Source organism: Bos taurus, chromosome 1, assembly GCF_002263795.3.
Source record: "Bos taurus isolate L1 Dominette 01449 registration number 42190680 breed Hereford chromosome 1, ARS-UCD2.0, whole genome shotgun sequence".
Lineage (NCBI taxonomy): Eukaryota > Metazoa > Chordata > Mammalia > Artiodactyla > Bovidae > Bos > Bos taurus.
Window position 1 is genome coordinate 142,937,124 of NC_037328.1, and position 22,884 is coordinate 142,960,007.

Sequence of the window (22,884 nt, forward strand, 5' to 3'; positions counted from 1 at the left end):
TGGGCCCCTGCACCCCTGTCCTGGGTTTACTGTCTGCGATTGGCAGGCTGCACTCCTGGGGCCTGGAGGGGGGCAGACTTTGGCAAGAAGGTCTAAGTGGGTCCCCAAAGGACTCAGAGGGACCTCAGCTGTCCTTGTGACAAGTAGCCCAGTCCTACCCCACTGAAGGATTTCTCCATGCTCCATCTCCACCCCTCCCCACTCGGAACAGACAGGCCATGAGATGGAAGAGGGCCCCCACAGCCCTTGCCTGGGTAGGGGAAAAGCGGGGATGGCTCACAGCCAATTGAAGGGGCACATCAGTGGCCCAGCTCGAAAGGCGTTGACATGGAGCCTCTTGCTTGGCTCGCCGGGCTGTTTCCTCATGCTTTGTGGCTATTTGCATTTCCAAGGTTGTGAATCTTTCTGAGAACAGTGTATTCTAAGACCATGCACACCTGAAGATACAGCTGCAGGAGTCTAAAATGTGCACGCATGTCTCCCTGGGCACCAGTTTACAGCTGTGCTGTGGGTCACTGCACAGTGCATTCAGCTGCCTTGGAGATGGCACCAAGCATTTTCAGTCTCAAAAAAGTAATATCTGCAGTCGATGGTGTGGTTACGTGCCTTGACCCTACTCCTGCCTGCTTGTCCCCTGCACCGGCTCCATCACCTCCACCAGCTACCACATCTCCTTCTCGATTCCCAGAGCTGTTCACCCAGTGGGAACTTTTGCCTAAACAGAAACTTTCAGCAGCTTGACTCTGTCTGTTGTTGCTCAGTTGCCAAGTCCTGCCTGACTCTTTGTGATCTCATGGACTGCAGCACGCCAGGCTTCCCTGTGCATCAACAACTCCCGGAGCTTGCTCAAACTCATGTCCATTGAGTTGGTGATCCCATCCAACCATGTCATCCTCTGTCACCCTCTTCTCCTCCTGCCCTCAATCTTTCCCAGCATCAGGGTCTTTTCTAGTGAGTCAGCTCTTAGCATCAGCTGGCCAAAGTATTGGAGCTTTACCTTCAGCATCCGACCTTCCAATGAATGTTCACAGTTGATTTCCTTTAGGATTGACTGATTTGATCTCCTTGCAGTCCAAGGGACTCTCAAGAGTCTTCTCCAGCACCAGAGTTTGAAAGCATCAATTCTTCAGCGCTCAGCCTTCTTTATGGTCCAACTCTCACATCCATATATGACTACTGGAAAAACCATAGCTTTGACTGTATAGACCTTTGTCAGAAGAGTGATGTCTCTGCTGTTTAACTCAGTCTAGACACGATTAAAGAAAACCCTGAATGTTCTGTTCCTTTGGGTTCAGATTCCCTGCCTAATATATTTTTTTTATTTTTAAAAATTGTAGTAAAATACACATAACATACAATGTTACCATCTTCACCATTTTACGTGTACGGTTCAGAGGCATTAATTCATTCACACTGTTGTGCAACCATCCTCACCATCCATCTCCAGAACTTTCTCATTTCCCCAAATGAAACTCTGTCCCCACTAAACACTGCTTTTCTGTCCCCTTGCACAGACCCTGGCACCAATGACTGTCTTCTGTCTCTGTGAATCTGACTTCTCTGGGGACCTCCTCCAGAGGGGGAGTGTCATACAGTATTTGTCCTTTCATGGCTGGCTTCCTTCCCTGACATCACGTCCTTGAGGCCAATCCAAGTTGTGGCAGGCATCAGGATGCCCTTCCTCTTTAAGGCTGAGTCAGATTGCCCTGTGTGGATGGACCACACCTTGCTGACCCGTTTATTCATCAATGAATCTGTCTGCTATCTTGTAAACCTGAATCATTTCCACTCTTTTCCCCTCAGTTTGCAAAGAGTAGGTCTGTTGCAGTGTTGCGTTATTGTGTCTTCTGGAAAACGTTGTGTTCCCATAGTCCTCCCGTTTTCCAGACCTGGTTATGTTCATCTCGGGTGGGTGTTTGCAGTGGGGGCCCTGAAGTGTGATGTGTTGCAGGCGGGGATGAGAGTAGACTGTTCAGGGAAGACAGATGCTTTTCCGATGCAATTTCCCTCAGTCCGTTTACCGGCAGCGTGACATCAGCGTCAAGAGCATCAATTCAGGGAGGGGTGCGGTTTGTGTGCGTTTGTACCCGTGAGTGTGCAGGCAGGTTACGTGCCTCAGTGTCTTCATCTGTGTGCTGGGGGGAAGCCAGCGCCCACCTCACAGGGTGGCTGTGATGAATTTCAAGTGTGTATGTCCGGTGCTGAAATGGGGTGGTGCATGGTGTGTGCTCTGTAAGGTCATGTTGTTTTTCTTTATCTGTGTCATGGATTTGAGTTGCCAGATCTCTGTGTCTTGTTGGGGGAGCCTTCCCGAGGCCCCTGGCCTTGTGCATCTCCCCATCGTTCCAGGCCCAGGGCCGTGTCCAGGCATGCTCTGTGGAACGAAGGCCAGGCCAGCCCCACGGGTGCGTCCCGCTCAATGACACTGCTGACTGTGTTCCCCAGATTGGTCCCCAGTCCACACTCCTTCCCCCATTCTTTCCAGGAAACACAAGACCGGGAATGCCTTTTATTTCTCCTCTGACTGTTTCTGAGGCGGCGCTCTGTGGGGACTGCAGTGAGGAGGGCGGGTGGGAAGATGGGACGTGACCCCCCAGTGCAGGCTCTCGGCTTGGATGCACTGGGACCACTAGCCCGGGTAGTGACATGGGGCAGCCTGCGTGTCTGTACACGCTCCAGCTGCATTAGGGTTTCTAGGCCTCTGGTTCATTTATTCTGTTGGAAGGAGTTGTAGAGATACTCACAAACACTTAACAGTAATTTTATAGGCGGAGGAAGCCTTCCTGTGGAAGCGAGCCGTGTGTGGAGCATGCTTGGCCAGTCACTGGCCTCTGTAGCCTGGAGGGACTCGCTGTCTGTCCCTTGTCCACTGGCTATACCCCCCCAACCCAGGCCCTCCGCGCCTCATGTGCAGCCTGGGAGAGCTACCTGGTCCTGTGGGGGGTTGGGACAGGGGAGCTTCAGGGAGACAAAGTCAGAGCCCGCCCGTGGATGCTGGGAGTCAGGACTGTTTGTCGCAGGCAGATCCTCCTCGGTTTAGCCCAGATAGAACACAGCCACAAGGCAAAGCGGCCACCGCCCTCCCATCAACCATGCCCAGCCCCGCAGGCTCCAGGTACCCGGGTGCTATCCAGGGGACTCAGGCATCCCCAAGGCCGGCTGCACGTCATATTGATTCATCCTGTAAGCAGAACAGTTAGCGGAACCCAGCGGCTCAGGCTGCCTTTATCCTCACAGCTTCTGCCTTGGGGATTTGTTATTGTTGTTTTTGCTTTCATAGTGTTACAAATCACAGAAAAAGAGGCCGTGCATTTGACATGATCATCTAGAGATCTTCAGGAATCTCTCCACCTGCAGTTTACATTTGCAAAAGCAGCTCACGCAGAGCGTCGTTCCTGGTTACGTAAAGGCTGACTGTCAGCCGCAGCAGCTGGGTGTGGCTGGTGGCTTGTCTGGAGCCTGTCTGCTGCACGCCCCAGTTCCAGGGTGCTTTGGGGAGCAGCCCCCAAGATGTTTTCGCTCAGAGTTGTGTTATGTAAGCTTCACATGGAGAAAAGTTGAGATATGGGCAGTGCTTAAAGACTCAAAATTAATGGTCATACATACTCTAAAAAAATCTCTCAATGAAGCTTCTTATGTAAGCCTCAAATGTCTTACCGTCACTGTTAATAACAGAAAAATCCAAAGCTGGGAACAAATACAAGGAGCACTGAAACTCGTGACTCCAGGGATGGCCCAGGACGCCCCCTGGAGCTGCCAGGATGTGCAGCCGTGGCCCAGCATGCATGGGAGACCGATTCTGCATGAGGTGTTTTGAAGGCTGAGCCACAAAGAGCAGAGATGAGAGATGGCATCTATGCCCTCTGGGCAGAGACGCACAGAATGTTCCAAGGAATGAGGGTGTGGAGGGCACTTCTGGTGGCCAAGTTATAATGGGGAAACGTGTAGAAGCAGTGAATTTCCTCCAGGAATGTTTCTTGAAGCAGAGCTGGGTGGCACTGACAGAAAAGGTGGGTGAGACGGGTCACAGCCTCGGGGAGTGGAGAGCACACACTTGTGCAGGTGACGCCTGGGTGGCGGGGGAGCAGCAGCCCTGTGGGTGGGTGGAGGCCGAGGGAGGCCCTTCTCAGCGCGAGACTCTGGTACCTATCCAGGCGCCTAGGGTGTTAAGCTCTGATCATCGGGGTCCGAGTCTGTGGGCTTCGGTAAACAAGCCTGGAGGGTGTGGGCTTCATGCACTGCCAGACGCAGCTGATGTTTTGAACTACAGACATGTTGAGACCTCTTTCCACCTGACCATTGCTCCCTGCACCCCCACATTTCCCCCCAGAACATGATGGAGTGCGGAGCCCCACACCCTGGTTTTCCCGACTCATTTTATGCACAGTCGCTCTCCTTCCAGTCCCTTCCCCGAAGCCCAGGGCCTCTCTCGGGATAGAGGACCCTGGGTCTCTCATGTTGGTGCTGTAGCCGGGGCCCTCTCTGGGTCTGGGGTCTCTGACTCCGTCTCCAGCCCTGCAGTGACCCCTCCAGCTCCCACCCTGCTCTGAAACACCAGGCTTGGCTTCTGGAAGAAGGAGCCATGGGGGTATAGGCTTTCAACCAAGTGCCCTGAGCCCCAGGCATCAGACTTTAAGAGCAGTGCACCCGAGAGGAATTGTTTGGTTCAGTGCAGAGGCTGCTTGGGTCACACGGCCTCCACATGCTGGGTGACATGGGTACCGTGCAACCTGGGACAATGTGGGTCTCAGTGTGGCCCGGAGACACCCCCCGGCCGATGTTACCTCAGGGACAAGCACCCCTGAAAATCCAGCAGCACTGAGCAGAAACCCCGATCTTTGGAGGCACTTGGAGCAGCCGTAGGGGGGCCCTTGGGGGTTTTCTCCAGATGGTGGACACTGGCCTCTGGCTGGATAAGAAGCTGGACGGTGGGGTTGGACCCCGCCGAGGCTACCATTGCCCATGCCCAGAGACATTTGTTTTCTCGCAGGAAAACTATTTTTCTTTTTCTTTTAATTTTGTGTTGGAGGCCGGCTGATTAACAATGTTGTGATAGCTTCAGGTGAGCCGCCAAGTGACTCAGTCATACACGTACATGTATCCATTCTCCTCCCCACTCCCCTCCCATCCAGGCGGCACATAACGTTGTATGCTCAATTTTTCTAATGAAATTTCAAACAATAAAAAGAAAAGGAAACACAGGGGGCCATGGAGGGAAGAAGGAAGGCCTCTCTCCACTGCACGTGGAAGCTCGTCGGCTCCCCCATGCCCCACAGCCAGCTCTGTTCAGCAGCCTTCCTTCCCCGCCTCCCATCTCCATGTGATCACCGCTGCTCACCAGGGTGTCTGATGGCCCAGGTTCCTCTGGCCGGTTCCTGTCTGCCCACGTTGTGACCTCATCTTGCCTTGTTCCTGGGGCTTCCCACTGTTTTCGGTGAATTGTGTCCCCCCCCAGAAGGTATGCCCGTGTTCTGACCGCCCCCGCCCAACAACCTGTCCATGGGCTGTTTGGAAATAGGTTCTTTGCTGATGTAACCAAGATGAGATGAGACGGGGCTGGACTTGACTGTCCTTGAAGAAGAGGGAGGTGTGCCCGTTCAGAGGACAGATGGTGGAGGCAAAGCCTGGGCTGATGCATACACAAGCCAAGGAGCCCCGGGGGTGCTGGCCACTCTCCAAACTGCAGAGAGACAGCATGGATCCTCCCTGAGAGTTTTCAGAAGGACCCAAACCCACCGCCACCTCTACTGCAGACTTCAGCCTCCAGAGCTGAGGATGAACTTCTGTGGGTTTAAGCTGCCCTTTTGTGGTATCTTGTTATTGGGCTGACTAAAAATTTCCTTTGGGTTTTTCACATCATTGTACAGAAAAACCCAAAAGATCTTCTTGGCCAATTAATACAATAGCCCCAGGAAACTCATACCGTTGCCTCATTTTAACTTAATTACCTCCTTAAAGACTTTCTCCAAATACAGCCTGGAAAGCCTGGACCCTTCTCTGGAAAAGGCTGAAAGGCACAGCTTCCCTAGACACGCCAGATCCCTGGATCCCCTATTCATTCCTGCCAGGAAGTGATGATGGAGCCGGATGCTTGCTTCCCAGGTCTACTGAGGTCTGACCTGAGCTGGAGGGAGGGGTCCTTCCCGCCTTCTGGTCCTAGGTCTCACTTTCACGTGGTTTCTTCTTGTCTTTTGCCCTCGCCCAACCTCCACCTTCTTCATCTGCTTTGAAACAGGGTGGGAGAGGCTGCGTGCTGGGACCAGGCTCCCCGTGGATGGTCCCCAGGGCCCGAGGTCCTCCCCAGCACCTTCCCTTTTGCACCCTTCCCTGCCCTGGGACACCCAGGAGCCCTGATCCTGGAGTGGATCCCCGGGACCACATTCAGAGTTCTGATGCAGCAGAGCCCTGGGCTCTGGGTCACGAGCCGCCTCTCACTGGGGTTAGAGCTCGAGAAGGAGAGCAGGTTCGAAACCCTGGGAAACGTCCGCACCTCCAGCCCCGTCTCAGCACATTTCTTATTCTCTTAGTTCGTTGCTTTCTGCATTTTCAGTCGCCTGTGATCCATTATTTATAACAGGGAAGACACCAGAAGTGAAAAAAAAAAAACAGAGTAACCCAGAGAAATGACAAGGTGCGCCGTGACAAATGGGTTTCATGGGGAGAAGGCGGCTGCTGACTGGGTGGGAAATGGGCCCTGAGATCCCACTGAGCCTGAGGAGGCGGGGGTTTACAGCGACTGGGTGGCCAAGTCCTGCTGGTGAACATCACTAACCAGGACGGAATTCCTCCAACTGGGCTCTGTTCCCTCCAGCCTCTCCACCTCCCTGCCCCACACCCACAGCAGCTCTTACGGGAGGTGGGGGAATTGCAGCCTTTGACCCTCCAAGCCATCAGTGTCTCCTGTCTTCAACCTGTCCTTCCCTGGTCCTGTCCTAAAGCTTTATCCCAGGCCTGTAAAGCACTCCGCACTTCACATAGCGTCAAGGACTCCTCATTGTTGTTCAGTCGCTCAGTCGTGTCCCACTCTTTGCAACCCCGTGGACTATAGCACACCAGGGTTCCCTGTCCTTCACCATCTCCTGGAGTTTGCTCAGACTTATATCCATTGAGTCGATGATGCCATCCAACCACCTCATCCTCTGTTGGCCCCATCTCCTCTTGCCCTCAGTCTTTCCCAGCATCAGGATCTTTTCCATTGAGTCAGCTCTTTGCACCAGGTGGCCAAAGTATTGGAGCTTCAGCTTCAGCATCAGTCCTTCCAATGAATATTCAGGGTTGATTTCCTTTAGGATTGACTGGTTTGATCTCCTTGCAGTCCAAGGGACTCTTCAAGAGTCTTCTCCAGCAGCACAGTTCCAAGGCATCAGTTCGGCACTCAGCCTTCTTTATGGTCCAGCTGTCTAAAGGACTCCTATCACCTGCAAAAGAGATTCCAGCCATCTCAGAATGAAGGTCAAGGTGTGCCAGATCCCTGGGGCGTCTGTAGCAGATTGCCACAAACAGAATAACAAAAAAGAACAGAAATGTGTTCTTTCACAGTGCTGGAGGCTGAAAGTCCTAAATGAGCTTCACTGGGGTCAGAGTCAAGGTGTTGGCAGAGGCCCTGGGGGAGCATCCACTCCTTGCCTCTTCCCACATCTGGAGCTGCTGGTGGACCTCTGCTTATGGCCGTAGCCCTCCAGTCTTCAAGGCCAGTATCCTCCAGGTCGTATCTGCCCCACACTCTTCACATCACTTTCTCCTCTGTGTGTTGTTAGCTCTCACCCCGTCTCCCTGGTGACTGTATAATTTCATTTAGGCCCACCTACATCATCCAGGATCGTCTCAGGAGCCTTGATCTAAGCACACACTGCAGAGACTATAGGGCAGTATTTACAGGTTCCCGGGGTTAGGGGGAGGGTATCTCTCAGGGGCATGGGCTTCCCAGGCGGCTCAGCGATAAATCCGCCTGCCAATGTCGTAGATTCAGCTTTGATCCGTGGGTCAGGAAGATCTCCTGGAGAAGGAAATGGCTACCCACTCCAGTGTTCTTGCCTGAAGAATCCCATGGACAGAGGAGTCTGGCAGGCTACAGTCCATGGGATGATAAAGACTCGACTTAGCAACTAAACAACAACAATCTGTGGGGTGTGTTCAGTTGCTCAGTCGTGTCCAATTCTTTGTGACCCTATGGACTGTAGCCCTCCAGGCTCCTCTAGCCCTATGGACTCCTCTGTCCATGGGATTCTCCAGGCAGGAATACTGGATGGAGGGGGCCATTATTCAGGGACTGCAGGGATGTCAGCTACATGGTTGTAAACACATTCCAGCTCCAGATGGCCCCACATTTCCTGGGCTCCGCAGGCTCTCTGCATGTGGTCGCTGTGCCCTAAACCCCACGGGATCGCTGGTCTGGAGTATGCGTGGGGCAGAGCAAGGGGGTCGCACCTTCCCTGCAGCCCCAGCCCGTTCCTCTGCTCCTGTGGTCCACCCGACCCTCCCAGCCGAGCTTCTTTCACAGACATGTCCCTTCTGCCTTTAGTTTCCTGTGTGTTGTGAACATCCTGCATCCCCTGCCACCGGCACAGGTGACAGGAGGGGCTTAGATGTCTCTCTAAGATCTGCTGCTCCCCCAGCAGATCTTGCTCTGCGTTTGATTGTATTAACTCATGCCATGCGAGACCAATGCGCTTCTCAGATGCTCTTGCCTAACAGACGTTTATTGAAGGCCTCCTGTGTGTTGGACCCCAGAGAAGGTGATGCTAGGGAGGTGATGTGCTTCAGAACATCAGCCTCAAGTCACCCTCCTTCCCCCTGGGTTGCTTTTCCCATGGCCCAGGTTTCAGCAGAATGGGGTTTGCCTCCACCAGTATCCCATGCTGCTTGTATGATCTTGGGCCTTAGTTTTCACATCTGTAAATGGGGCTGGTACCTGCCTGGCACACATTTGGATCATGCTTAACACACCCTAGAAGTCTTGGGAAGTGTTCTATAGAGGCTGTGTATCTTCCCTACATAGCAGATGAGGAAGGTATGCATTGAAGATGGTAAGGCATTTGCCCATGATCCCAGAGTCCATGAGAAGCAGAGCCGGTAAACCAGGAGGGCTGACTTCAGGCCCGTGTGGTGACCGTGCCTCTCGGGGAGAAGGAATCTCACCCGTGGGGTGAGGTGGTCATCCCAGCGTATGGGGCTTGGGGCAGAGGCTGCCCAAGGGAGCCCCCCAACACCATGAAGCGGGTGGAGCTGGTGTTGTCCACTCTGAGGATGAGATGTCGGAGACTAGAGGTGTTGGGAGACTTGCCTGCGGTGCACAGTTTATTCGAGAAGGAACAGAGTCAGGTCCTGATGCCCAGCCTGGAGGCTTTTCCTCGGCTGGTTCCTCCCGGCCTTGCAGGCTCTGCAACGAGGTTGGGGTTTGGGGCCTCTCTCTGCATTCACCCCACACTCACCCTGTCACAGCTCCAGGAGGCTTTGCATGGCGTGTGCTGCGTCCCGAGCGCATCCATGATTCCTGGCTTCACCCAGCCCTGGTCTCCATCAGCTGAGATGGTTTATCACACTGAGCCACCAGCTCCACCCCTCTCCCTCGCTCTGACCATCACCTGCCGCTGGACTGGCAGTCGCCCTTCCTTTTCATCCTGCTCACTTGCTGTGTGACCTCGGAAGAAGGGTTCCTCCCCTCTCTGAACCTTAGTATCTGCAAGATAGGAATAATAGTCCCCACCATTAAAGCTTGCTTTAAGAATTGAAGACAAATAAGTGGCAAGAAAAGGGGACCATTCTCTCTTTCTTACACACACACACACATATACACACACTTGTTTTCAAGTCAGGATCCACAGGGTACATTTACTTGCTGTCACCCTTGGCCTCTTTCTATCCATTTTTTCCATCCCCTTTGCGTTCCTTGTCATTTGTTTGTCTAGGAAGACATATTACTTATGGTCCTCAAAACATGCCCTGGAGATAGATCTCTGACATCTGAGAAATAATAAGGGAAATTGTTGTCAGTTTTCTTTGCGTCTGACGGTAGCACTGTGGCTTATCTTGAACCCTAAGAAAGAGATCTTGATTTTAGAGATCCACGCTGAAATACGAGCATGAAATAATATGATGTCTAAAATGAGCTTTCAGATAACCCTGATGGAGGGAGAAGTTGGGAGACAGAGAAGGCAGGATGGACCTTGTGTTGCTAATTGTGGAAGCTGGGAGCTGGGGACTGAGGTTCTGTCATGCCAGACCTTTGGCTTTTGTAGTAACAGAGCATTTCCATTATGTGTAAAAGTTCTCTCTTTTTTTTTTTCTTTTTAGGGAATGTACGTAATGTGCCCGGTTCATAGTAATAAATGGTAGTTTTTGTTTTTATTTTATATGTTTTCAAATGACAGGGCCAGAAAAATACCTCTTAAATTGGAGAGAGAAATGAAGCCTAATTCAGATTTTATCTTAGACAAAGAAGCCGTGATTGCCTGCCTGGTGGTTAGCAGTGATCCATTCTGAATGTGACATTATTGTAACATGTTCTAGAAACAAGGGGCAGGATGAAATGAACATTATATTCACCTTTATGTATGTAATTTATAATTTGAGGTAGACTGCAGAGGAATTGCAGATATACATGCTTGGATGGGGAGATAGCCTACAATCTTTCCTTTGGTGAAAATGTGTATTTCTTGAGGGATAGTAAAAAGAAAGTTAAATATGGGATTTGGGTCTTGGTCTCTTTGTAGCTTGTTTGTTTTATATATTAAACACTCATAATTCCCAGGTGCTGAAAAAGCAATAGAAATTCAGCTTTTAATTCCCCCAAAGATAGTAAAACCACCACTGAGTTGGCGTTCAGCTGTCCTGACAGCTGGCCTGGTGAGTTCTAACTCGTGGAGCTGGAGCATAGGCACTGGGGCCAGACTGAAATACTCTGGTTTACTTTGAGGGAAGACACAGCCCTATAAAAGCTTAATAGTTTATAAAAGCTATAAAAATGACTCATGGTCTGATAGACAAAGGAAAGGAATTTGGATTGGTTTGTCTTCTTCTGAGCGTGGGGTCCAAATCAATATTCACTCCAAGTAGGTGATCAGAAATATCAGTAATTTAAGAACAAGGCAGACAGAATATAGACACCGCTAAGGGGGAGGGACAGCAGAAAAGAGGCCAAGTGACCACCTCTGCTTCCCATTAGGACCACCGTTAAAGTCTGATTTCAGCACTGTGCACATCTCTGGGCTTGGAGCCAGGTGGGCCAGGTTTATATCCAGGACCACACAGACCTAGCCAGGCCAGGTTCTTTCTCTGTGTCAGAGCTCTCATCTGAGAGCTGAGGGGATGATGATACTCCATGCTTAGGAGGTCCCTCCAAGGACCCAAGGTCACAGGGTGTAAAGATACTTGGCTCAGGTTTTGGCCAGAGCGTGGACTCAACTGTGTTAGATGTTGGTGGTGGTGGTGGTGGTGGTGATGACGATGGAGTAAGGGATGGTGGCAGTCATGGTGGGGACAGTGGTGGTGATGGTGGAGGCAGAGGAGGAGGTGGTGGTGATGGTGATGACGATGGTGTAAGGGATGGTGGTGGTCACGGTGGGGACGGTGGTGACGGTGGAGGCAGAGGAGGAGGAGGAGGTGGTGGTGGTGATGGTGATGGAGTAAGGGATGGTGGTGGTCACGGTGGGGATGGCGTTGGTGACGGTGGAGGCAGAGGAGGAGGTGGTGGTGGTGGTGATGACGATGGAGTAAGGGATGGTGGTAGTCACGGTGGGGACAGTGGTGGTGACGATAGAGGCAGAGGAGGAGGTGGTGGTGGTGATGGTGATGGAGTAAGGGATGGTGGTGGTCACAGTGGGGATGGTGATGATGACGATGGAGTAAGGGATGGTGGTAGTCATGGTGGGGACAGTGGTAGTGATGGTGGAAGCAGAGGAGGAGGTGGTGGTGGTGATGGTGATGGAGTTTGGGATGGTGGTAGTCACGGTGGAGGTGGTGGTGGTGATGGTGGAGGCAGAGGAGGAGATGGTGGTGGTGATGACAATGGAGTAAGAGATGGTGGTGGTGACATTGGAGGTGGGGTGATGGTGGAGGTGATGGCAGTGGTGGTTGTTCACCTATAACCACAGGTGCAGAGTTTGGCCTCAGCTTATTGACGCAGAAGGATGCTTGGGCCCTGATATCCCAACATGTGAAACCACCCAGAGATGCTGACATGTTGATGTCAAGGCTGTGTGTCCTTGGTGCCTCTTGCTTGTGAAAGTGGCCTTGGTACATCAAGGGGGTGCCTCTCCATCTCCAGGGAAGACATCTGTGAATTTCAAGGGGCCCTCCTGTAATCACAGCTGCCACTTAGCTGAGCACTTACTGTGTACCGGGCTCTCTGTATGTCATGATGAAGCCTTCACCCTGGTATGACAATGCTCACTCTGCAGGGGAAGAGTCAGAGCCTCAAGGTTAAGCATCCTGCCCTGGGTCAAGCTGGAAAAGGAGAAACTGGGCCTGAAGTCACTTCTCTGACTCCTCCCCATCCACCCCTCTGCTCTGCATGTGACTGGAGCAGTGCGCAACCCTGGCACCAGCTCAGGGCGATCCTGGGATGTGAGACTGTGGGAACCTCAGGGGCTGCAGCCAATCCAGGGCCCACTCCATCAGAGGCAGCCAGCTAAGGGCAGTCACTCACTGACTGTCCTTGCTCTCAGGTGCCCCCTCTGCCCTGAGGGCCAACAGTCAGTGCAGTGATTTGTACAACGTTTGCAACAGAACTGTTTTTCTCTCAAAAATTTTACATACAGTCCTATAATGTAAAGCTTATACAAACAGTTAACTGACTGTATTAGTACTCATTTATTCTGTAAATTCAAATATACAGCCCCCACTGGAGAATTAGTGGGAACAGAAAGGTTTCATGTGTGAGCACTGAGTTTGGAATTGGGGTTTAGGCTGGCAGCCGCAGGCTTACATTGGCGTCAGCACCAGTGAGCTTCAGCTCATTTCACTGACCCCCAGAAGGCTGCATGAGGAGGGCCCTGGCCTGACCGTCCTGTGGCCATGGACAGGCCTGAAAACCCCAGCAGGGCGGCCCTACAACTCTCCGGCCAGGAGGCGTGTAGATCCGAGCCACTAGGGTCTCAGGACAGCAGTCATGGGCAGGCTCATGGGTGCTGACTGTGTGGACCTGACACCCAGGATGACATCTCCCTCCCCAGATGTGTTGGTATTTAAGTTATTACAGCTGAGTAACTTGCTTTAGAGGGGCTTCCTTAATGGCTCAAATGGTGAAGAATCCATCACAATGCAGGAGACCAGAGTTCAGTCCCTGGGCAGGAAGATCTGCTGGAGAAGGAAATGGCAACCCATTCCAGTATTCTTGCCTGCAAAATCCCGTGGACAGAGGAGGATGTGGGCTACATCCATGGGATTGCGAAGAGCTGAACACGACTGAGTGACTAATACACACACACACACACACACACACACAGTTCAGTTCAGTTCAGTCGCTCAGTCGTGTCTGACTCTTTGCAACCCCATGGACTGTAGCACACCAGGGTTCCCTGTCCATCCCCAACTCCAGGAGCTTGCTCAAACTCATGTCCATCATGTCAGTGATGCCATCCAACCATCTCATCCTCTGTCACCCTCTTCTCCTCCTGCCCTCAATCTATCCCAGCATCAGGGTCTTTTCCAATGAGTCGGTTCTTCACATCAGGTGGCCAAAGTATTGGAGTTTCAGCTTCAGCATCAGTCCTTCCAATGAGTATTCAGGACTGATTTCCTTTAGGATTGACTGGTTGGATCTCCTTGCAGTTCAAGGGACTCTCAAGAGTCTTCTCCAACACCACAGTTCAAAAGCATCAATCCTTCAGTGCTCAGCTTTCTTTATGGTCCAACTCTCACATCCATATATGACAACTGGAAAAACCATAGCTTTGACTAGACAGGCCTTTGTTGGTAAAGTAGTGTCTCTGCTTTTTAATATGCTATCTAGGTTGGTCATAGCTTTTCTTCCAAGGAGCAAGTGTCTTTTAATTTCTTGGCTGCAGTCACCATCTGCAGTGATTTTGGAGCCCCCCCAAAATAGTCTGTCACTGTTTCCATTGTTTCCCCATCTATTTGCCATGAAGTGATGGGACCAGATGCCATGATCTTAGTTTTCTGAATGTTGAGTTTTAAGCCAACTTTTTCACTCTCCTCTTTCACTTTCATCAAGAGGCTCTTTAGTTCTTCTTCACTTTCTGTCTTCAGGGTGCTGTCATCTGCATATCTGAGGTTATTGATATTTCTCCTGGCAATCTTGATTCCAGCTTGTGCTTCATCCAGCCTGGCATTTTGAGTGATCTACTGTGCATATAGGGCTTCCCTTGTGGCTCAGCTGGTAAAGAATCTGCCTGCAATGCTGGAGACCTGGGTTCAATCCCTGGGTTGGGAAGATTCCCTGGAGAAGGGAAAGGCTACCCCCTCCAGTATTCTGGCCTGGAGAATTTCGTGAACTATACTGTCCATGGGGTTGCAAAGAGTCAGACACAACTGTGCAACTTTCACTTTCGCTCACTTTGCATAGAAGTTAAATAAGCAGGGTGACACTATGCAGCCTTGACATACTCCTTTCCCTATTTGGAACGCGTCTGTTGTTCCATGTCCAGTTCTAACTGTTGCTTCTTGACCTGCATACGGATTTCTCAGGAGACAGGTCAGGTGGTCTGGTAATCCCATCTCTTGAAGAATTTTCCACAGTTTGTTGTGATCCACACAGTCATAGGCTTTGGCGTAGTCAATAAAGCAAAAGTAGATGTTTTTCTGGAACTCCCTTGCTTTTTCGATGATCCAGCGGATGTTGGTAATTTGATCTCTGGTTCCTCTGCCTTTTCTAAATCCAGCCTGAAATCTGGAAGTTCACGGTTCACACACACACACAGTTGCTTTATAATTAGTGTCTAAAGGAGTTTACAGAGACCTACTTAAAGAAAGGAAACCTGTCGCAGCGCTGGCAGACCAACGCCCCCTGCCCTCACTCCAGAGCAGTGCTGCTCAATCAGACCCCCTTCCCAAATTGGGGGCATAGCTCCCCCGGAGATGGTCTTGCCCCACCTGCTGTCTGAACCCCTGGGAGACCCGCCCAGGCTCCCTGCAGCCCCCTAGGAGGACTCTACCTACACCCGTCCTGGTCACTGAAAACCTCACTTGGGTGGGGTCTGGAAGATGCAGGGGTGTGACGGGCATTAGGTTAGGGTCTGACGCTGTAGAAATTCTTCACCAGGAAGTCCCGCTGTGTGGGCGGCGAGTCTTAACTGGAACTGGTGGGCAGTGGTGGTGGGGGTGGTGGGGACCACCTTCTCTGCAGCCCCTTCTGCCTGCATGGCCTCGGGTCCCCCAGGGGCCATGGACAGTCCCTCCAGCCCCATCTCAGCCTGAGTCCCTGCAGCTGGCACAGAACCCTGGGACCTGCTTCCTTGTCCATCCCGGGAGGTGTCCGGCCTCATCCTTCCCACCCTGTCCCCCCACCCACAGGGTCCCTGCCTCTCTCTCCATTCTGGTTTTCTCCGGTGCTTCCAACTCACACAGCAGCTCCCCCCATTCCTGGCCAAATGCTATTTAAATTCTGAATTTTGTCCTCTGGCTAACTGTCATTTAATTTTCTCATCCTCTTGGCTTAAAGCCAAAGAGTATTCTTTCCAAATAAAAATGGTAAAGACCTTTTTTTCCCTCTCCCAAGATTCTTATGTAAATGCAATGCAGCCTGCTGTTAGGAGGGAATATTCATAAGCCAGTTCTGTTATCGATTATTAACATCAGCTTCTAGATCTAGATCCCTTTTGGCTACAAAAGCCCCACGTATTCTTTGTAGAATATTTGAAAACTACAGAGCAGTATAAAAAAGAAAAGAGAAGAACCCGTTAGCTCACCAGAGAGGAGAAACTGCTGCGAACATTTCAGGACCTCTCCCGCTGGTGTTGTCAGCAAGATGGAGAGGGACAGGATCATCTTCTTTAACATAATTTTTTCTTTTGATCATTGTCACTCAGCATGACAGAAGCAGCAGTGTTCAAAATCATGATTTTAGTGCCTATATAATGTTCCATCGTGGAGACTTACTTAAGATGCAATCGTTTTGTTGTTTTGAGACGTTTAGCTTAATTCCATTTCTCAGCAGTAATGAACACAAGAGGAACACCTCCACTAGCTCTTTGCTTGCAAAGGGCCCGTGCAGGGCAGTGGTTTGGACCCAAGCCTGGGAAGTGACCAGAACACAGTCTAGCACTTCATAAAAGTTTTTATTTTTTTGGCCGCACAGCATAGCATGTGGGATCTTAGTTCCCTGATCAGGGATCGAACTCACGGCCCCAGCATTGGAAGTGTGGAGTCTTAACTACCGGACCACCAGGAATGTCCCCATGAATGCTCTTATTATTATTAAAGTTTGCTGTTAGTTTTAGTTTTAGATTAAAATTAAAATTTAGATTAAAATCTGTTTCTGGAAACAGGATACTGGGTCAGAGGGCACACATGTGGCCGCAGTTCTTCCCAGCAGGGCCACCTGGGTACATGTTCCTCAAAGGGTGTCCCTCTCTCCACCCCCAGCCAGAGCTGGTGTGTTTATTCGGATAAGCCCTTGGGGAAACGTGAAGACTAGCATGTAGTTGTAAGCGATACCACGGAAGGATCTGTGTGCCCTTCACCCTGTTCCCTGCAGTGTGACGTCCTGCAAAGTTACAGTCTGGGGTCATGGCCAGGATATTACAGTGGGACAGTCCCCCGCCTTATTCAGACTTCCTCATTTTCTTGTGCTCATTTGAGGGCGTATATGGAGTTGTACAATTTAATCACATGCGTAGGGTCTGGTATCCTCCACCACAGTCACGGCAGAAGACAGTCCAGCCCTTTCATGACCACACCCACCTCCTTCCTCCACCCCCACCCCCACCCCACCCCAGTGCTGTCTGTTCTCTCTCTCTTTGTCATAGTAGAAATGTCATATGAGTGGAGCCATCCAGTAGTAAGCTTTGGGGGTTAACTTTTATTCACATAGCGTACATCTCTTGGGATCCATCTCAGCTGTCTAGATCAATAATTCATCCACAGTGCGGATGGACCAGAGTTTGTTTAACATTCACCCGTTGAAGGGCATCTGGGTCGCTTCCAGATTTGGGCTCTCCGTCCCTTTGTCATTCTTACCAGTGTGATGATTTTCCTTCCATTTCTTGGAGGCCAGTTTGGCTATTTTTAGAAGTCAGTACCCTCATTTGGCTGGGTGGAGATTTCTGATGTCAGTGGGATATGCATAATTCATCATCATCAAGATACAAGAGTAAATACAGCTGTGGTGAAGTGTTAGATTTAAGATGCTGGGGGCTGAGATCCATAGTCCACGTGGATGGAGCAAGGAGGGGACCAGAGCCTCCAGGTCTGATCAACAGAGGAGGAAGCAGAGCTTGGGAACCACCTGGAGCAGCAGAGCTCGCCATGTGCCCTCCAAAAGGACAACCTGCCTTTCTCCCCTCCCTCCTTCAGGACCTCACATCCTGGTGTCTGCAGACCTCCCCACCTCAATCACTCTCTTCTTCAGCTGTAGCCATTTAAAATCACGTTGGGGAAAAAAAAACTGCACTAGAATTATAATTAAGAAGATTTTGCTCAAGATTCATTACTCCAAGTTCAAAGATGCTCTGTGAAATTTGTTGCTAAGGCAGTTGATAAAAAATTTTACATTCAGTGTGAGCATCACAGCAAAACAATGAACGTAATTGCATGTTTTACAACCAACCCCAAAAGCACAACTTAACTGACACAGATAATGTTTAATGACTTTGAAAGGGAAGTAATGCCATCCTGGTTTATGAGCCCTGTGAGATGTCTCTCTCAAGAAAAAAACTGTAGCCGGCCTCCCAGAGAGAATTCCCAGGGACGCACTACTCTCTCGGGAGGTCTCCGACCAGCCATCGTCCCGCCTGGTGCCTGGTCCCTGCCCAGCATCCACACATTGAACTCCTCTTTTGTGATCGTGGTAGGTTTTGGCTTCCCAGACTGCAAAACTCAGCCCAAACCTAAATTGCCACTTGGTTATCTCATTTGTCCAGGACTGGGAGTGTTTCACAGCGTGGAGCCACAAATGTCGAGTGAGAAACCCACAGCTTCCAGTGGTCACTGACTTTAAGCCAACCCAAACTAGAGTTTGACAAACCCAGCAAGAAATGTTCTCAGCAGCTGCAAGGAAGTGCCTCAGACAGAGTTAGGAAACAGAGCTCAGGGCACCAAGATATGAAAGGGCGATCATCGCAGCCCCTGAGGGTGCTCAAAGGTTGTCTTGGTTGTCTCTCAGCTTTCTAGGTTGCTCTGCTCTCTTAACCACTGCCCCTCCCATGTGGGCTCCCAGTTACTCAGAAGGGAAATAGTTTACTCGGCAGCCACATTTGGGCTGAGTAGATGCTGAAATGGCCAGAGTAAATGGGGCAGGGACCATGACAAGTCATTTTCACCTGTGGAGACCAAATGGAAGGATGCTACACCCGATCTTTCTTGTGTTTGAATGCCCCAGCCACGGCCTCCAGGCTCGTTCTGTGCCTGGACTGCTGGGAGCCAACCCTGGACTCCTTCATCCGCCACCTTAAAGAGGGGGAAGCAAAAAGACAGAGGAGAGCAGGTAATGGACATTAATACCAGCATTTTGGGAAACTTTGGTTTAAGAAGTTCACCTATGTGAATTTTACATGTGAATTTCAAGTTGTGAGTGTCGGGGCCATAACCCTCAAGTGCGTACTGCAAAAATCAGAGCTGACGCTGGTGAAGATGGAACACAGCATCTTTTCTTAGCAGCCATGACTGTCATGGGGCTGGCCGGCCATGTACCACGGTCACGGATGCACAGACAGGGGCAGGGAGTGAAGTCAGAGACCCAGGGGACAGAGTCTGAGCTGCATAAAACCCTGTGTGTCACAGTACAGGAGGTTTCCCCACAGCAGAGTCCATTGCTGAAGGGATGGGCTGGTTGCCAGAGATATCTCACTGCACCAGCCACTCCAAACTGGGAACCAGACTGCTGCTGCTGCTGCTGTTTGGTCGCTCAGTCACGTCTGACTCTTTGTGACCCCGTGGACTGTAGCCCACTAGGCTCTTCTGTTCATGGGATTCCCCAGGCAAGAATACTGGAGTGGGTTGCCATTCCCTTCTCTGGGAGATCTTCCTGATCCAGGGATCGAACCCACATCTCCTATGTCTCCTGCATTGACAGGCAGATCCTTTACCACCGAGCCACCAGGGAAGCCCGAAAAATAGTACACTTTGGGCTTAATTCTGCACCCTCCAGATTAACACACACACACACACACACACACACAAACACGGCAGGTGAGCCAGATCACAGCTTGAATGGAGAGGCAGAATCGGGGGAGCCCTGGAAGGGTCCATGAGCCAAGTTGGGGAGGTGAACGCAGGGCCCTCTCAGGAGGTGAAAGATCCTCCCTGTTGGAACAGGTCCAGCACGCATGGGTGGGGCTGCCCCCATCTGTGGGTGAACCTCAGGGCCTGTGCAGCTCCCTCTGAAGCCTAGAGTCCCACCCCTCCCCATTGCTGGGTGACCTGTGTCCTGGTTCCCGCCCACCCCATCATAATCGGTTTCCACTCTGGATCAGCTCAGCCACTCTGTATTCACGCGGGTCCCCTCTCCTGTACCGTGTCCCAGTGCTGAAACACGTAGCCATGTCTCTCAGCAAGAAGTCCTGGTTGGAACCTCTCCCGAGGAACATGAAACCCCTCCCTTCTGGCTTGTTTGCAGGAAGACCACAGAGTGCCCGCCAGGAGCCCCGCTGGGCAATGATCAAATCTCCATCCTCCTAACCTCGAAACCAGAAACTCGATTATCTAAGCTGCCTGGGGGCTTGGACACCATCCGTCCACCTGCTTTTTGACACATGGACAGCAGTGTGTGGCTGGAACACGGGAACTCGGGAGCCACTTTGTGCATCCTCCCCTCCATGAACCTCTGAAGGGGGTCTCCCAGGGGAGAGAGATGAAAACGCAATAGGGTCCCGTCCCTGGAGGAGACCTCCAGACTCAGAATGAATAAGAAGTCACCCCCAAGCCTTTAGAAACTGCAGTCCCATCTCTTTAGCCCCGAGCCCACCTGGACGCTGGTTGGCAGCGCTCTGACCATCTGTCACACAGTCGCCAGCCCTGGTTTCTAAGTGTGTTGGTGGATGTGCTGTCGGTACCAAGAAACAGAACCGTGCTGGTGCCAACTCAAGATGCTGGGCTCTCCTGCCCCTCCCCCTGCCCCCTGTGGTCTGGCCTCCCTCCCCTCTCTTCTCCAGGGCCGTTCCCGCAGTGATCTCACTGGTGGCCGGTGTGGTCGGCCTGGGTCCCGTGACCCTGGGACTCACCCCAATTGCCACCAGCTCCAAATTGCTTAGTAAAGTCAGAAAGATCCCCTGGAGGAAGCAATGGCAACCCACTCCAGTATTCTTGCCTGGAGAATCCCATGGAAAGAGGAGCCTGGCAGGCTACAGTCTATGGGGTTGCAAAGAGTCAGATATAACTGAGCGACTAAACACACACACACACACACACACACACACAAAGAGCCTGTGTTTGGGTCACGTGTGCACTGACCAGAGGGAGACCTGGGCTGTGGTCCTGGCTCCCTGACCACTTGCCAGCTGGGCCCAAGGGAGCCTTGTCCACCTCTGTGTGCTGCTTCCCTTGGGGGCCCTTTGGAACGGGGCTTGGCAGGTGGTTGGCGCTCCCTGAGTGTCCAACTCTGCAGGCAACCAGTAGGTTCCAGCACCAGAGTTCCCTGTGACCTTCACAGGTCCCGGCTGAATACATGGAACGATCAGCGTTCTGCAGACGAGAGGCCTCTGGGTTCTCATTTGTTTCTCTTCTCTTGTGTTCATATTGCAGAGCTGCCAGTCAAACCCCATGGAAGGGTTGGGGTGATCCGTTGTGCTTACTGATGAACGGCAGCCGGTTCTGCCTCTAGTCGGATGGCAATATAAAATCTTTATTCCTCTGTTAATCTTGCTGTCTCCACATCTCACTTATAAGTTTCATTTCACCAACACTTTTTTTTTTTTAACTGCTGTTTATTTCTGGATTGAGGATAAAGGATTTGCAGAATGATTCAGCGTGGGAACAGAGAGCCTTGTGCCCCCCTGACCAGGCTGCTGGGGGATCTTCCCACGCCAACCACGCATTTGTGGGGCACGGGCTGCTTTCCCACGCCAGGAATAATCCTTCTAGGCCGGAAGCTTCTTCTGGCACCTGGCGAAGAGCTGGGCTGTCTGGGCGTGTCCCACGTTAGAGTCACGTGCTGCTGATGTTAGGGTTCATGTGATGTTCCAGCCCTAGCTTCTCACCTGTGTTGTCCCCACTAAAGGCTTCTCAACTATTAATAATAAGGTGAAAGCCTGATCAAACACACATGTAAAGTGGCCACACATCAAAGAATTTTACCCTAACAATGTCTTAGCCGAAGAAGGAAACTGGTAAGAAGTCACAACTGGTTCAAAAGAGAAATCAAAGAACCGGGCATTTCTGTACAGTAGAGGCCTGCTGAAATGGATTTACCGGTGGACACAGCATGATTTTCCATTGCAATGGAAGACACCCAATGCAGTCTTTTCTGCTTATTCCTGATTTCCTTCCAGCCCCCTACCCTCCAGCCTGGTGTTAAAAATAATCTCTAAGCCTGTTCTGGACACAGGAGAAGGCTGGCCTCCCTCCCTGGGTTGAGCTGAATCAGTCACAAGGGGCAGCGAGAATGGCAGTGAGCCCCTTGGGCGCTCCTGGACTTGCTTTGCTGGAAGACTTCATAATTGGACTTTTTACAGCTTCTATTATTCGCTATCCTGAGGCTAGGAAACCATCACAAAAGACTCGCCTCTAGATTTCATCAGCGGTGCTTATAAAGTTGGGCAGACTCACTTCTTGTCGAGGTTCCCCGGATATTCCAGGCTCTGGGTCTGTCTTCCCTGGGGAGGGCCTGCTCAGTCGTGACTTCCTGGAGCCATGCTCCACTCCTGACCAGTATCTGGTCATGACCTGCAAGCCGCCTCACCCCTTTCTGGAATCTTCGGGCAAATCGAATGTTCACAGACAAAGCTGCCCTACCCTCTGCCTCCACCCACCCCTGCCCTTTACTGGGGTCTGGAGAAAACCCACAAAGTCAGTCTGCACCAAATGGACATGAACTTCAGAAAGGTTCAAACGGGAAAGTCAGAAATGGCCCCTCGTCAGTGGTGGGATGGCCAGACTCCATACCTCACCCCACACAGGCGCAGCCCTAGAAGCCAAAGTGAGAATGAAAGCCTGTGCCGGGGGCCCTGTAGGTGTGCTGTCCTGAGAATACGATGGATGAAAGCAAGAGCCTGCTGGCAGTGGAGCTGGGAGGCCCTGTGGAGGAGCTGCGCCAAGTCCTAATGGCTGGGAGGAAGAGAGGGGAGGAGAGCCCCTGGGAAGCAGGGCCCTGGAACCAAAGAGGGCAGGGAGGGGTGCCCGTGGACTAGAGTGAAGGCGGGCTGAGGGCTTGGCCAGGACACAGGCTCCAGGGACACACTCCAGAACCTCAGGAGCCCAGCGGGGAGGTGGACCTTCCTTCCACCGTGGACGCACAGGGCAGCAAAGGCTTCTGCACAGAAAGGCAGCACCACCAGGCCTGAGTTCTAGAAACTGAGGCTGGGTGCTGGGCCGGGAGCCTGCAGGGCCAATGCGGGGGGTGCTGCAGGGGTCCTGGTGGACCTGCATTGAGCCAGGATGGTGGCCGCGGGTGGACAGTGCCCATCAATGGCCCCGTCACTGGGGAGTGCAGACACCGCCTGGGGTGGGGGATGGAGTGGGCAGCCTGGACGGGGGTGCTGGCTTTGTCTCAGCGTTGCCAGGCCAGTGGCACACAGGAGCTGTGGTAGTCAGGGAACGGCCACGTTTGTGGGG

General features: G+C 51.8%; 1 protein-coding gene across 2 annotated transcripts in view; it reads left to right on the plus strand.

Moving 5' to 3' along the window:
• The window catches only part of PDE9A (phosphodiesterase 9A), a 104,289-nt gene that overhangs the window by 6,520 nt on the left and 74,885 nt on the right, over positions 1 to 22,884 (plus strand). The gene's annotated exons all lie outside the window — the stretch shown is intronic.